This window comes from Orcinus orca, chromosome 18, assembly GCF_937001465.1.
Source record: "Orcinus orca chromosome 18, mOrcOrc1.1, whole genome shotgun sequence".
In the NCBI taxonomy this organism is placed as follows: Eukaryota; Metazoa; Chordata; class Mammalia; order Artiodactyla; family Delphinidae; genus Orcinus; species Orcinus orca.
Genome location: NC_064576.1, coordinates 57,374,210 through 57,388,204, shown reverse-complemented (window position 1 = coordinate 57,388,204; position 13,995 = coordinate 57,374,210). Strand labels below are relative to the sequence as shown.

The window sequence follows — 13,995 nt, the reverse complement described above, 5'->3', positions numbered from 1 at the left end:
TCCCAACGCTACTCAAGTGTCAAGACTAACAGGCCAACACAGTCAGGGAGACAGATGTGTCCCTTAGCGATCACTAGTGTCTGAGCAGCAGCTCAGCCTGAGACTCAGGGAAGGAAGGGCTTACAACCTGCAAAAGTTCCAGCTTCTGGCACGGAAGTGGCTATTGATCGCTTGCTACTTTGTTCTCCTCTTGGGGCCCTACCTTCTAGCCAAACTAAAACCCAGAGACCACTTCTCTGTGCTGCACTATGAACACAATACTGTCATTATTAATACCTGACATGTCAGGCACTGCTATATGTCTTCCACATGAAGGATTTTATTTAACCTTCACAACCCTATGAAATAGGTATCATTATCTCATTTCACAATTGAGGAAAGACAGCCTGAGAGAGGGAAAGTGACTGTGCCTAGTCACACAGCTAGGAAGTACTCAAACTGAGCTCTCCCTGAGGCAAAGCTGATCCTTCCTCTATGTACTACAAAGCCAAACGCTATTTACCAAAGGCTGTTAAAAATACTGGCGCAAATAATAAGAATACAATAAAACGCGGTGGGTGGGAGGGTAGTTAATCGACATATTCAAAATACAGGTAGGGTTTTCCTGAGCGGGAGGTACAAAAATTTTTATCTATTTAACAACCAAAAAAAGTGTTTTCTGAGCAGAAGTGTCTATACAAATTAAGAACTACAAAGGATTCTCCCTACACCTAAGATATATGCTAAAGTTACATTCCTCTCTACTACATTTTCTATAACAGCATTTATTTTCTCCTTACCTCATCTATACAGCTACAAAGAGAGGGAATTAAAAACAGTAATTGCTGCTGGAACTTCCGAAAGCTTTCCAAGTTTCTCTTATATAATCAATTCTGGCTAAGTTCTTTCCCTTTTACTGTGCTCCCTTTTCAGTCCCCAATCTTAAACCCCAATCCAGTCTCTAAACTTCTGCGCGCTCATAAATCTTTGTTCTTCGCAGGGCTGCCTTTCACGGCTTTTTCCTATTTCTCATTCTTTTTAAAGGTACGGGGCGAAAAATAAGCTCATCAGACTAATAACACGTGGGATTTGAAGGGAATCTTAGAAATTTATCTTATTTCATGTGAATTAACTGAGTCCATGGTCACAGAGCTTGGCAGCAGCAAAGTCAAGAACAGAATTCATGCCTTTCAACTTTCCTCGCCAGAGGAGGAGGCCGAATCTCGACTCTTGCTGGGCAGTTCGACACGTTTTGCTATTCCTGCGCAGGAACAATGCCATTTCAACTGTTTTACACGAAATTACTCACACCTAGAATTACGCTAAAATCCAGAGCTGCATTAACTTTCCGAGCAAATGAATTCAACCGGTCCTTGCTAACGTGAGCCAGCCTGGTGTGTTCCAGGAGCAATTCAAAGTACAGAAAGCCTTTTCCCATAGTAGGCAGCTCACGGATGCCCGGGCTGCACGCTCTTGAATGAACCGCAGGTGCGAGGGATGCAGAGGCAGGAGAAACGCACCTCGGCGGCAAGGGCACACACGCCGAGATGCCAGACGGGCCTCACGCCTGATCTCGGTGACGCTGGAAGAGAAATCACCCCCTACGCCACCGAGTGATGAGGGCCGGGAGCCGGCTCTCCTGCAGAACCGGCCCGGCCGCAGGTAGCTGCAGCCCGAGGAGCAGGGCCCACGCCGGGACCTCGCGCCCCACCGAGCCAGGCCCCGCAAACGAACCGGAGAGCAGAGGTGGCCCCTGGGTAGGGCCGCCGGCGCCGGGGCTCTCCGGGACCGCGGCCGACCAGGGGGGGCAGCGCCGCCGCGTTGGGGCCGGGAGTTCCGCGCCAGTGGTTCTGGACACCGGGGGGCAATGGAGGGCGGGCCGGAGTAGGGGCGACCCGGAGCAGGCGCGGAGCGGCCAGCGCGACCCCAGCCGGGAAGTCAGACACTTACCGGGTGGCGGCTGCCCTGCACCTCCTACTCCCCAGGCGCAGCAGCAGCCGGTTCCAGCGGCCGCACGGGAACTGGAGGAAAGGTTGGGGAGCGGCGGGGGCGGCCCAAGAGCCCGCGCGCAGCCCCGCCCCGCCCTGCGCGGCCCCGCCCGCAGCCTTGGCTCCCATTGGCCGCTCCCGGCACAGGCCACACCCAGGTCGCGCGCCCGGCAGCCGGCGGAGAGGGGCCGCAGAGGGAGTGGCCTGCGGGACTCCGGCTGGCCGCTGGCGGGGGTAGGAGCTGCCCGGACTCGGTGACGCCTCCGACGGCCTCGAGGTCAACTCTGCGGTGAAAGAGAAACTTAAGAGCCACGGAAGAGCCTTCTCAGGGTGCTGATTCTTTTTGCTCACGTGAACCTCTGCAGTCAGAAGGAAGTAAACTTGCACTCCTTTTTTTAAAAAGTCAGCTTTTTAGTGTGAAAATTTATAAACCGACTGAAGACTTAAACAGTATACCCTGCACTAAATTAAATGCTAACATTTCACAGTATTTGCGTTCTCTCTCACTGTATAGTTTTTTTTTACCCCGAACCATTGGAAAGTTGCAAACAACACTGCTTCACCCCCAAAATACCTCGGCATTAGAACATGCAAGAAATTAAATACCATTTCAGTCAAATCCAATATACTGTCCATATTTAAATTTCCTTTGTTGTCCCTAAGGGTCACACACACACACATTTTTTTTTTCCAGTTCGAGATCTACCCAGGATTCGTTGCATTTGATTTCATGCCTCTCTGTACAAACTCCTTTAGTCTACTACCCTAGTACTAGTACTCTCACTTTAAAAAGAATCGTTTGTTAACGCAAGTTCGTGGGCAGAGGCACAGCGAGGCCAAACAAACTGAAACATCAGAGTTTGGAGCAGAGAAAAGCTTATTGCAAGGAGACAGGCGCCTCACGCCCTAAAAGCAACGAACTCCCCAAAAGGGTTTCAGCAAAGCACTTTTAAAAGCCAGGTGAGGGAGGGGGCGTCGCTGGGAATGTGATTAGCTTGTGCACAGTTCTCTGACTGGCTGACGGTGAGGTAGCAGGGTGGTGTCACAGGGGTCAACAGTATCTGTCCTCAGGCTCCAGGAGGCCTGGGGCTAGTTGCTCACAGGGGTTGTCAAGTAATTAGCATCTTCCATTTGTTGGGGGGGGGGGGCGGGAGGGGGTGTTCACTTCTGCAAACAACTCAGGAAGTGTGCATCAAATACTATTATCTAGGTTCTTCAGAGAGGAGCCAGGACAGAGGAGATGGGGGAAGGCCTGTCCCTGGAAGGCCCCATGGGGTCCTGCTCCGTTACACTTTCATTACTTTGACGTATTTGAAAAGTCCAGGCCAATTGTAGACTATATCAGTATGGGTTTATTGAACTGTTTCTTCATGGTTAGATTCAAGTCAAACTTTTTAGTAAGAAAAGTCGGAGGTGATGCTATGTACTTCCATCAGCAGGCACAGTATCCTTTTGGCCTATTATCCGTGATGTCAAGCTTGATCACTTGATCAAGGGTGGTCTGGTAGTTCTCTCCACAAAGATCGTCTCTCCCTCTGCAACAGATATCTGCAATGCTAGGCTGAAACCAGATGAGTATTTTCACCCAATAGGGGTAGCAAACACTTAGCGCAAACGTTATAAACTGGAGATTTTCTAATGCTATCATTCCTTCTCCGTTTATTAGCTGGCATTCCTTTCTAAAGAAGAGGACTCCCACCCCCCACTTTCTCCTTTTCCTTTTTGTTTCTCCTCCCCTTCACAATTCCCCTCCCCCACCTTCTTCTGAATAACAGTGTGAACTCTGGCATTCTTTTAAAATTCAATTTAATTAAATTACTGTAATCAAATACCATTATTATTTGTGGTGCTCAAATTGCCCTTTTGTGAGCCGTGGAAGCCCCCTACCCGGCTCCTTTTACCTTACATATATCCTATCAGTCTTTGAACATTACCTTGCTTTCTGACCCAGGACCTCCCAAGCTCTCCTTGCATTTTCTCTGCCTTATGCAGAGAAACCTTAGTTCCTTTTAGTAGGAAATGGTACTTGGAAAACTAAATCTGAGTGTTTGCTACTGGGATGTCATTTCTTCTAGGCCCTTTCAGTGGACCAAGTGTATATGTATTCATATAGATATAAAACAGTAAACAGGGCTTCCCTGGTGGCGCAGTGGTTGAGAGTCCGCCTGCCAATGCAGGGGATGCGGGTTCGTGCCCCGGTCCGGGAAGATCCCACATGCCACGGAGCGGCTGGGCCCGTGAGCCGTGGCCGCTGAGCCTGCGCGTCCGGAGCCTGTGCTCCACAACGGGAGAGGCCACAACAGTGAGAGGCCCGCGTACTGCAAAAAAAAAAAAAAGAAAAAAGAAAACAGTAAACAGTATAGTCTTTACCCAAATATATTTTAAAATCATGAGTTCATACTGATAACCCCAATTAAAAATTCAACACCGCGAGGTTCATTCTAGTCTTCCTCTTTCCATATTTATATCTTTTTTCTACCACAAAGTAACCCTGGTTACTAACAAAAAGATATGAAATATGATGTCAAAAACAGTAAACATGGCAGGGGTAAAAATGCAGGAAAATGCTGGTTCCCATCAGCATCAATATATTTACTCATTTATTCTATCCTACAATATACACAAAAGAGCTGAGACTTCAGTACTAATACCAGCAGCAAAACTTCTAAGTTCAGGATTTCTTTGCAGTTCTCTTTATCTTTATTAATACGGCCCTTCTCAACGATGTGCAATATATGTGATATATTGTTAGGTTTGTTATTTTTATTTGCATAATTTTAGTTTGCTTTTTTCATCTTTCTTATCTAGTTTGTTTTTGTTTTTGTTTGTGGTACGCGGGCCTCTCACTCTTGTGGCCTCTCCCGTTGTGGAGCACAGGCTCCGGACACACAGGCTCAGCGGCCATGGCTCACGGGCCCAGCCGCTCCGTGGCATGTGGGATCTTCCCAGACCGGGGCACGAACCCGTGTCCCCTGCATCGGCAGGTGGACTCAACCACTGCCCCACCAGGGAAGCCCCTAGTTTTATTTTTTGAATGTATAAAGCATTCACCTAGTTCAAAATCAAATCTTACAAATGTTTTATTCAGAGGAAGCTCTCCCTTCCTGTTTCCTGCACTCTGTTCCCACTCACTTCCTATCACTAACCATTGTCATTAGTTTCTAGTTTATTCCCCCCCAAAATTAAGAATATTTATTTATTTGTTTGGTATCTATTGCTGTATAATTATGCTTTGCAGCTTAAAACAACAAACATTTATTACCTCACAGTTTCTGTGCATCAGAAATCCAAGAAGAGACTTCCTTGGTGGCACAGTGGTTAAGAATCTGCCTGCCAGTGCAGGGGACACGGGTTTGAGCCCTGGTCCGGGAAGATCCCACATGCCGCGGAGCAACTAAGCCCGTGCGCCACAACTACTGAGCCTGCGCTCTAGAGCCTGTGCTCCGCAACAAGAGAAGCCACCAGAATGAGAAGCCCGTGCACCACGAAGGCTTCGAAGAGTAGCCCCCGCTCTCCACAATTAGAGAAAGCCTGCGCACAGCAACGAAGACCCAATGCAGCCAAAAATAAATAAAATAAATAAGTTAAAAAAAAAAAAAGAATTGTGCACGAACTGATCACACACCCTGTGACACCACCCCCGCCCACCTTGCCTTTAAAAATGCTTTCCCGGGAATTCCCTGGCAGTCCAGCGGTTAGGACTCCGTGCTCTCACTGCCCAGGGCCCAGGTTCAGTCCCTGGTTGGGGAACTAAGATCTCACAAGCAGTGTGGTTCGGCCAATAAATAAATAAATAAACAAAAATGTTTTCCTGAAACCCACTGGGGCGCTCGGGTGTTTTGAGCACTAGCTGCCCTGGACTCCTTGCTTGGCACCTGCAATAAATGTTGCAATTTCCTTCACCACAACCCTGTGTCTGTAGATTGGCTTTACTGCAAGCAGGTGACCCAAGTTTGACTCGGAAACAAAATCAGTGCCCAGTACTACATTCATTATTTTGTAATAACCTATAAGGGAAAAGAACCTGAAAAAGTATGTATATGTATAACTGAATCACTGTGCTGTATACCTGAAACTAACATGACGTTGTAAATAAACTGTGCTCCAATTAAAAAAAAAAAAAAAAAAAGACAGTTCCCAGAGGCCTTTCTCATCCTTCATTACTACAGCATAGTTCTCCCTCATGTGGATGGACCCAGGTTATTTAACAGTTAGCTTCTTGTAGTGTGATAGGCAGAATTCTAAGATGGCCCCTAAGATTCTTGGCCCCTGATGTGCACATACCTTCTCCTAGTTATTCAATCAAACACTAATCTAGGTAAGTCTGTGAAAGGATTTTGCATGTATATTAAAGTCCCAGCGACTTCCCCGGCGGCACAGTGGTTAAGACTCCATGCTCCCAATGCAAGGGACCCGGGTTCGATCCCTACTCAGGGAACTAGATCCCGCATGCATGCCACAACCAAGGAGCCTGCCTGCCACAACTAAGACCCGGTGCAACCAAATAAATAAATTTTAAAAAATAAAAATAAAGTCCCAAGTCAGTTGCCCCTATGATAGGGAGATTATTTAGTGGGCCTGACCTAGTCATACGAGCCCTTTAAAAGCAGAGAATTTTCTCTAGCTGGTCACAGAAGGAAAGTCAGAGCTTCAAATCACAAGAAGGATTTGACACACCGGCTTGACAATGAGGCTTCACACGGCAAGGAATGAGGGTGCCTCTAGGAGCTGAGAGCGTCCCGAGCTGACACCCCACGAGCATCCTCAGTCCTGCCACCACGAGAAACTGCCTTCTGCCAGCAATAAGGATGACTCTGAAGCAGGTTCATCCTGCTGAGTTCTCTAGATGAGAACTAAACCAAGCCGGCACCTTGATTTCAGCCTTGTAATACCCTGAGTGGAGAACCCAGCCACACCACACCACACTTCTGATCGACTACTAAATGGGTGTCACTTGAAGCTAAACTTGTGGTTTTATATTATGCAGCAATAGAAAACGAATAAATGTGGCATATGGTTGGTTTGCAATCTTTTGCTATGACAAATAGTGAGATAATGAAGAAACTTTTGCATATATTGTGTTCATTGGAGGAGGTATAGCTTCAGGGTAAATTCCCAGAAGTGGGATTGTTGGGTCAAAAAGCAAATGCGGGCTTCCCTGGGGGCGCAGTGGTTGAGAGTCCGCCTGCCGATTCAGGGGACACGGGTTCGTGCCCCGATCCGGGAAGATCCCACATGCCGCGGAGCGGCTGGGCCCGTGAGCCATGGCTGCTGAGCCTGTGCTCTGCAACGGGAGAGGCCACAACAGTGAGAGGCCCGCGTACCGCAAAAAAAAAAAAAAAAAGCAAATGCATGTGTACAAAACCTGCATTTATTGATGCAAAGCGCTCCTCCAGGAATCTTTATATTCAATGGTTCATTCAAGCCAAAAAATGTGTTATTTCCATTTTATAAATGAGGAAATTGAGGTTTCAGGAGGTCACTGGTCTATGCTAGAGCCAGAGACCAAAGCCCCCTCTCTCTCATTCCCTTTTCCAGTTTCTGTAGCTCAGGCTCCAGGCTGGGCTTAAACAACCCCAATTTCCACTCTCCAACTTGAGCTCTAAGTGAGACCCTGGAGTTTCGTCAACTCACTGTTTTGATGTCAGTACAGTTTAGACCTGTTTGAGGTTTCACATGAATCCTGCCATAAAAACAAACGTACGTGTGCATTGAGATTGCAATGTGCACACTGTTTTTTGTAGTTGTGGCATCTTGTTGACATCGAATATGACTTTGATAATAAATACCAGTTCCTGAAAAAAACAAAACGTACAAACAAACAAAAAACCAAATGTAATCCCCAGGCTGTGGAGAAAGTCATTGGAATGCTTTCCTTTCTAGGGCAGGGAAATAAGAACATGACTTTTTCTACCCCAGCTCTCACCTCACCAAGTCCTTTCCAGACTCATGACTGTGTGACACACCCTTTCCTATAGATTCTTCAGACACCCAAACTCCACTATTTTCCCGTGCCCCACCAGCCTCTGCTAGTAGGCATATCATCCTTAGTAATACACAGATGATATCCAGTAATTTATATTTAGTATGAAGATCCCTTTCAAGAATAAAGATCCGTCTGTAATACAAACTAAATTTTTAAAAATCTTGGAGTCCCTGGGTTGTGCGATCAGATCGATCTAAGATGGCGACTGTGGAACCGGAAACCACCCCTACTCCTAATCCCCCACCTACAGAAGAAGAGAAAACAGAATCTAATCAGGAGGTTGCTAACACAGAACACTATATTAAACATCCTTTACAGAACAGATGGGCACTCTGTTTTTTTTAAAAATGATAAAAGCAGGGCTTCCCTGGTGGCGCAGTGGTTGAGAGTCCGCCCGCCGATGCAGGGGACACGGGTTCGTGCCCCGGTCCGGGAAGATCCCACATGCCGCGGAGCAGCTGGGCCCGTGAGCCGTGGTCGCTGAGCCTGCGCGTCCGGAGCCTGTGCTCCGCAGCGGGAGGGGCCGCGGCGGTGAGACGCCCGTGTACCACAAAAAAAAAAAAAAAAAAAAAGATAAAAGCAAAACTTGGCAAGCAGACCTTCGGCTGATCTCTAAGTTTGATAACTGTTGAAGACTCTTGGGCTCTGTACAACCATATCCAGTTGTCTAGTAATTTAATGCCTGGCTGTGACTACTCACTTTTTAAGGATGGTATTGAGCCTATGTGGGAAGATGAGAAAAACAAACGAGGAGGACGATGGCTAATTACATTGAACAAACAGCAGAGACGAAGTGACCTCCATCGCTTTTGGCTAGAGACTCTGCTGTGCCTTATTGGAGAGTCTTTTGATGACTACAGTGATGACGTATGTGGAGCTGTGGTTAATGTTAGAGCTAAAGGTGATAAAATAGCAATATGGACTACTGAATGTGAAAACAGAGAAGCAGTTACACATATAGGGAGGGTATACAAGGAAAGGTTAGGACTTCCTCCAAAGATAGTGATTGTTTACCAGTCCCACGCAGACACAGCTACTAAGAGCGGCTCCACCACTAAAAATAGGTTTGTTGTTTAAGAAGACACTTCCTGAGTATTCTCATAGGAGACTGCGTCAAGCAATCGAGATTTGGGAGCTGAACCAAAGCCTCTTCAAAAGCAGAGTGGACTGCATTTAAATTTGATTTCCATCTAAATGTTGCTAAGATATAAGAGACGTCTCATTCGCCTTTGTCTTGTACTTCTGTGTTCGTTTTTTTTTATTTTAATTTTGGCTAGAGTGTCCGCTATCCCAATCAAAGAATTACAGTACACATCGTCCCCAGAATCCATAAATGTGTTCCTGGCCCACTCTGTAATAGCTTAAAAGAATTAACTATTTACAAACACATTTGACCCATCTACAATATTAAAGAATTTGCATTTCTATACCTTACAAGAGAACGATTCTGTTTATGTTCCATTGTATGCAGAAGCATATTTTGCTGGTTTGAAAGAGTATGATGCATACAGTTTTCTAACAATTTTCTTTGTTTCTTTTTACAGCATTGTCTGTGCTGTACTCTTGCTGATGGCTGCTAGATTTTAATTTATTTGTTTCCCTACTTGATAACATTCGTGATTCTGATTTCAGTTTTTCATTTGTTTTGCTTTTTTTTCCTCATGTAACATTGGTGAAGGATCCAGGAATACGACACAAAGGTGGAATAAACATTAATTTTGTGCATTCTTTGGTAATTTTTTTTTGGTAACTACAAAGCTTTGCTACAAATTTATGCATTTCATTCAAATTAGTGATCTATGTTTGTGTGATTTCCTAAACATAATTGTGGATTATAAAAAATGTAACATCATAATTACATTCCTAGTTAGAATTAGTATGTCTGTTTTTGTATCTTTATGCTGTATTTTAACACTTTGTTATACTTAGGTTATTTTGCTTTGGTTAAAAAATGGCTCAAGGGCTTCCCTGGTGGCGCGGTCGTTGGGAGTCCGCCTGCAGATGCAGGGGATGTGGGTTCGTGCCCCGGTCCGGGAGGATCCCACATGCCGCGGAGCGGCTGGGCCCGTGAGCCATGGCCGCTGAGCCTGCGCGTCCGGAGCCCGTGCTCCGCAACGGGAGAGGCCACAACAGTGAGAGGCCCGCGTACCGCAAACAAACAAACAAACAAAAAAATGGCTCAAGTAGAAAAGCGGTCCCATTCATATTAAGACAGTGTACAAAACTATAAATAAAATGTGTACAGTGAATTGTCTTTCAGACAAAAAAAAAAAAAATCTTGGAGTCCCTATAAAATGGATGGTGGTACTTTCAGCATCTATCAAGAAAATTCACACCGAACTTGTGGACCCTCTGAATAACCTCGGGTTCCCCCAAGGGTCCCAATCCACGGGTTGGAAATCACTGCTCTAGGGAATAGTAACATGGTTACATCATTATAACCAGTTTTGAAACAACAAGAATAACAAAAAAGAAATGTAAGTCAAGAAACTAATCTACTAACTACTCAGTGCCAGTCCCTGCTAAACACAGCTAATTTCTCACCTATTCTTTGCTCTCACCTTTGCCCTGTAACAGCCCTTCGTATGTGCGTTTTATCTGACTACAGTCAAGACACCCAGATGGCAATATGGAAATGAAGACCTGAATTCTACTCAATCTTGGCCAAACTGTATTAGCTCTCCGACCTTGATTAATTAATTTCTCTAAGTCCTCAGTTGCAAAATGCAAACAATACCTCCCTTACAGAATGTTAAATGAGGTGATGTGTGCAAAAACACACTCTGTAAAATGTAGGTGCTGTGGAAATATCTTCTAAATTCATCTATGTCACTCATGAGCTTAAAATTCTTCCTTGTCTTCCCAGTGTCTTCAGAATCAAGGATAAGCCCTTAGCCTGGCAGAGAAGCCCCTCCCTGTGTGGTTTTTAGAGCTTCCAGTCACAGGAATCAGTTCCCCATCCTCCCCTGTTCATCTGCCTCTCAACCCTGCGTTCTAAAGTCTGGCCATCTCAAGGAGCTGGACTCTTCACCGTATTTCCATTTCGGCCCTTTATTAGCGCACTGTGTATGCCACTGTTTAGAACAGTAAGGTCCTCAAACAAGCCACAGTCTATAAGTTGGGCTATGCCAGGCCTCATGAGGAGGCAGCAAGAACCATTCCTCACCCACATCTTGGTTTTCATCATCTTGGTAGTTACATTTGTACTGTGATGAAGAACAAATGATTTGGAGTCAGCTAGAATTTAATAAGTGTGTATGCAACTAACTTAAACTACAGGAATGATATTGATACATTGTAATATGGCCCTACATTTGTCAGGAAGGAGTCTCTTGAGTTTTTCTGGATGCTTGATGCCATGCAGAATGAAAGGCCTGAATCAGACCCCTTTTAGGGTAGCCTTCAGTGATCGGTGGGGGGAAGAACATTGTATCTGAGACATCTGGTCACCTTCCCCTGCTCTTGGCAAAGTGGAGCGGTAATGAGCGATAGCTACTCCTAACAAGAACAGCTGGATAGGCGGTGTTCCCAGCTGGTATGCTCGGGGAATGAGCCAGTGAAATTCTTTATCCTCACCTCTTACAGCAGTGGATACCAACCAGGAGATTTGCCCCCCAGAGGACATTTGGCAATGTCTGGAGACATTTTTTTTTTTTTGGTTGCGTTGGGTCTTCATTGCTGCCCACGGGCTTTCTTTAGTTGTGGCGAGAGGGCTTCTCACTGTGGTGGCTTCTCTTGTTGCGGAGCACAGGCTCTAGGGCATGTGGGTTTCAGTAGTTGTGGCTTGCAGGCTCTAGAGCGCAGGCTCAGTAGTTGTGGTGCACAGGCTTCAGTAGTTGTGACTCGCAAGGTGTGGAGCGCAGGCTCAGTAGTGTGGCGCACGGGCTTAGTTGCTCCGTGGCACGTGGGATCTTCCCGGACCAGGGATTGAACCCGTGTCCCCTGCATTGGCAGGCAGATTCTTAACCACTCCGCCACCAGGGAAGTCCCTGGAGACATTTTTGGTTGTCACAACTGACTGATGGCTACTAGCATCTTTTGGGTAGGGACCAGACCTGCTGCTAAACATCCTACGATGCCCAGGAAAGGCCTCCACAACAAAGAACTATCAAAACAGCAATAGGGCTGAGGTTTGAAAAATCCTGTTTTGTAGGAATGTTGCTTTTGGCGTATGCTTTCCTTGGTTACAGGTGCTCTTTTGAGAGCACATCTTTTGCATAGGTCTGTGAGTGTTCATTTGTATAAAACAGTTGCAGCTCCCTGAACATGCCATTGCTCCCTTTCACCTCTGGAACCTTGCACACGCTAAGTTGCACCTGCTAAGTTCTTTCTCTTGCTAATTTCTTCTCATCCTTCAGGCTTCAGTTTGGACATCATCTCCTCCAGGAAGTCTCTCCTGATTCCTAAAATCTAGGCACAGTAGGTGCCCCCATGCACACCCATCCAGCGATCAGAACAGTTACGGCACTGCAGTAGAATTAACGTTTTCTTTGTCAGTCTCCCCGCCAGACAGTAAGCTCCGCGGGGTGGGGACGCAGTCTCACTCACTACTGTATGCCTAGTACCCAGTACAGCACCTGATGTGGTAGGCAGTCAATTAATATACACACATTTGAAGAGTCTACATAATCTGGGATCTGCAGAGACATGAAAGGCTTTTCAAAATGGTCCACCCCGTCTTCCTCTCATTGCTATCAGTTGTGTGTTTTGTTTGATCAAAGCTTCCCTAGTTGTGCTTCAGTAGAGAAAATGGAAGAATAGTGCAGAGAATCTCACATGAATTCTGGTGAGCTGTACTTGGAGATCTCATTTATCTACCTTTACGCTACTCTCTGCATTGTTTTCCTTTTTAGTAGCCTTTTAGTAGCCTTTTAATTTGTATGCCCAGGAGCTGGCAAACTATGGTCTATGGGCCAAATATGGACAGTTGCCTGTTTTTGTATAGCCATAGAAATGGTTGTTACATTTTTTTAATGGTTACTTTTTTTTTTTTTTTTGCCAGACCGCACATGGCACGTGGGATCTCAGTTCCCGGAACAGGGATCGAACCCGTGACCCCAGCCATGGAAGCACAGAGTCCTAACCACTGGACCGCCAGGGAATTCCCAATAGTTACATTCTGAATGGCTATGTAAGTACCTACAGAATAGCCTCAATTTTGCCTCCTGGACTAAAGAGCAAAATATTTACAATCTGGTCCTCTACAGAAGAAGCTTGCTGACCACTGCTCTATCCTTTAGCATATTCCATTCTGGTCTCAGCTGTGCTTTGGCTATTGTGTTATCAGCCTGTTGGGGCTCATTTGGTAAAGGGGGAAGAGCACAGCCTTGTGACAGCTGATGGTAGCAGAACCGACTATCATGAGACCCTCACAAAGACCCCTGGCACCTGACAGGACAGATTTGTACCATGATTCTCTTAATGCAATCAATGCAGTTTACACACTTAACCAAATTCTCTTGCACCTTCACTTTAAAATCATAAATATGAAATCAATTACACACTTCAAATTGAAATCACAAGGTATTCTGTCAGATTCTCTAGAGTATAGTTTCTATTTTTATTACAGACACTGCACATAAATAACAGACACGTAAGGGTTGTGTTACACTTCCAAGGTTAGTACTAAAAATATTAGTACTATGGGCTTGATTTAGCTCACCATTGCTATATTTAATTCTAAACCTTCTCGGGGTTATATAATCATATAATAATGTACCCAACTAACAGCAGATTTACTAGCTCAGGTCAGCTGAGTAACTAGATAATGAAAAAAATCAGGACATCAATAAGATTATCTTGAAGTGTTGTGAGACACACTCCAGTTATGTGTTCCCTTTTTACAGAGGAGCTGTGTCTGATACGTAGCAGGGACCTCAAGTCTAAGCCTTTCACTTGGAATTTCGTTTCTCTATCTTCATCCCTGGTCATTTTCCCTCAGCAAACCCAATTTGTTTGTTTTAGAGCCTGATTTAGGTGGAGAGAGAGAGAGAAGCAAGTCACATTTAAGGGATTGAGAATACTAACAATTTCAAACTTCTC

General features: G+C 45.5%; 1 protein-coding gene and 1 pseudogene across 3 annotated transcripts in view; one reads left to right on the top strand and one right to left on the bottom strand.

Annotated features, from left to right (window-relative positions):
- Window positions 1-2,081, bottom strand: part of SLC25A30 (solute carrier family 25 member 30) — a 29,630-nt gene extending 27,549 nt beyond the window's left edge. For all 3 annotated transcript variants that reach the window (XM_004274577.4, XM_033436778.2, XM_033436777.2), the window contains exon 1: window positions 1,930-2,081. The gene's annotated coding sequence lies outside the window, so the exon portion shown is untranslated. The remainder of the gene's footprint in view (window positions 1-1,929) is intronic.
- A 6,027-nt stretch (window positions 2,082-8,108) lies between these two features.
- On the top strand, window positions 8,109-9,689 carry LOC125961960 (eukaryotic translation initiation factor 4E-like; annotated as a pseudogene).
- Window positions 9,690-13,995: the final 4,306 nt, after the last annotated feature.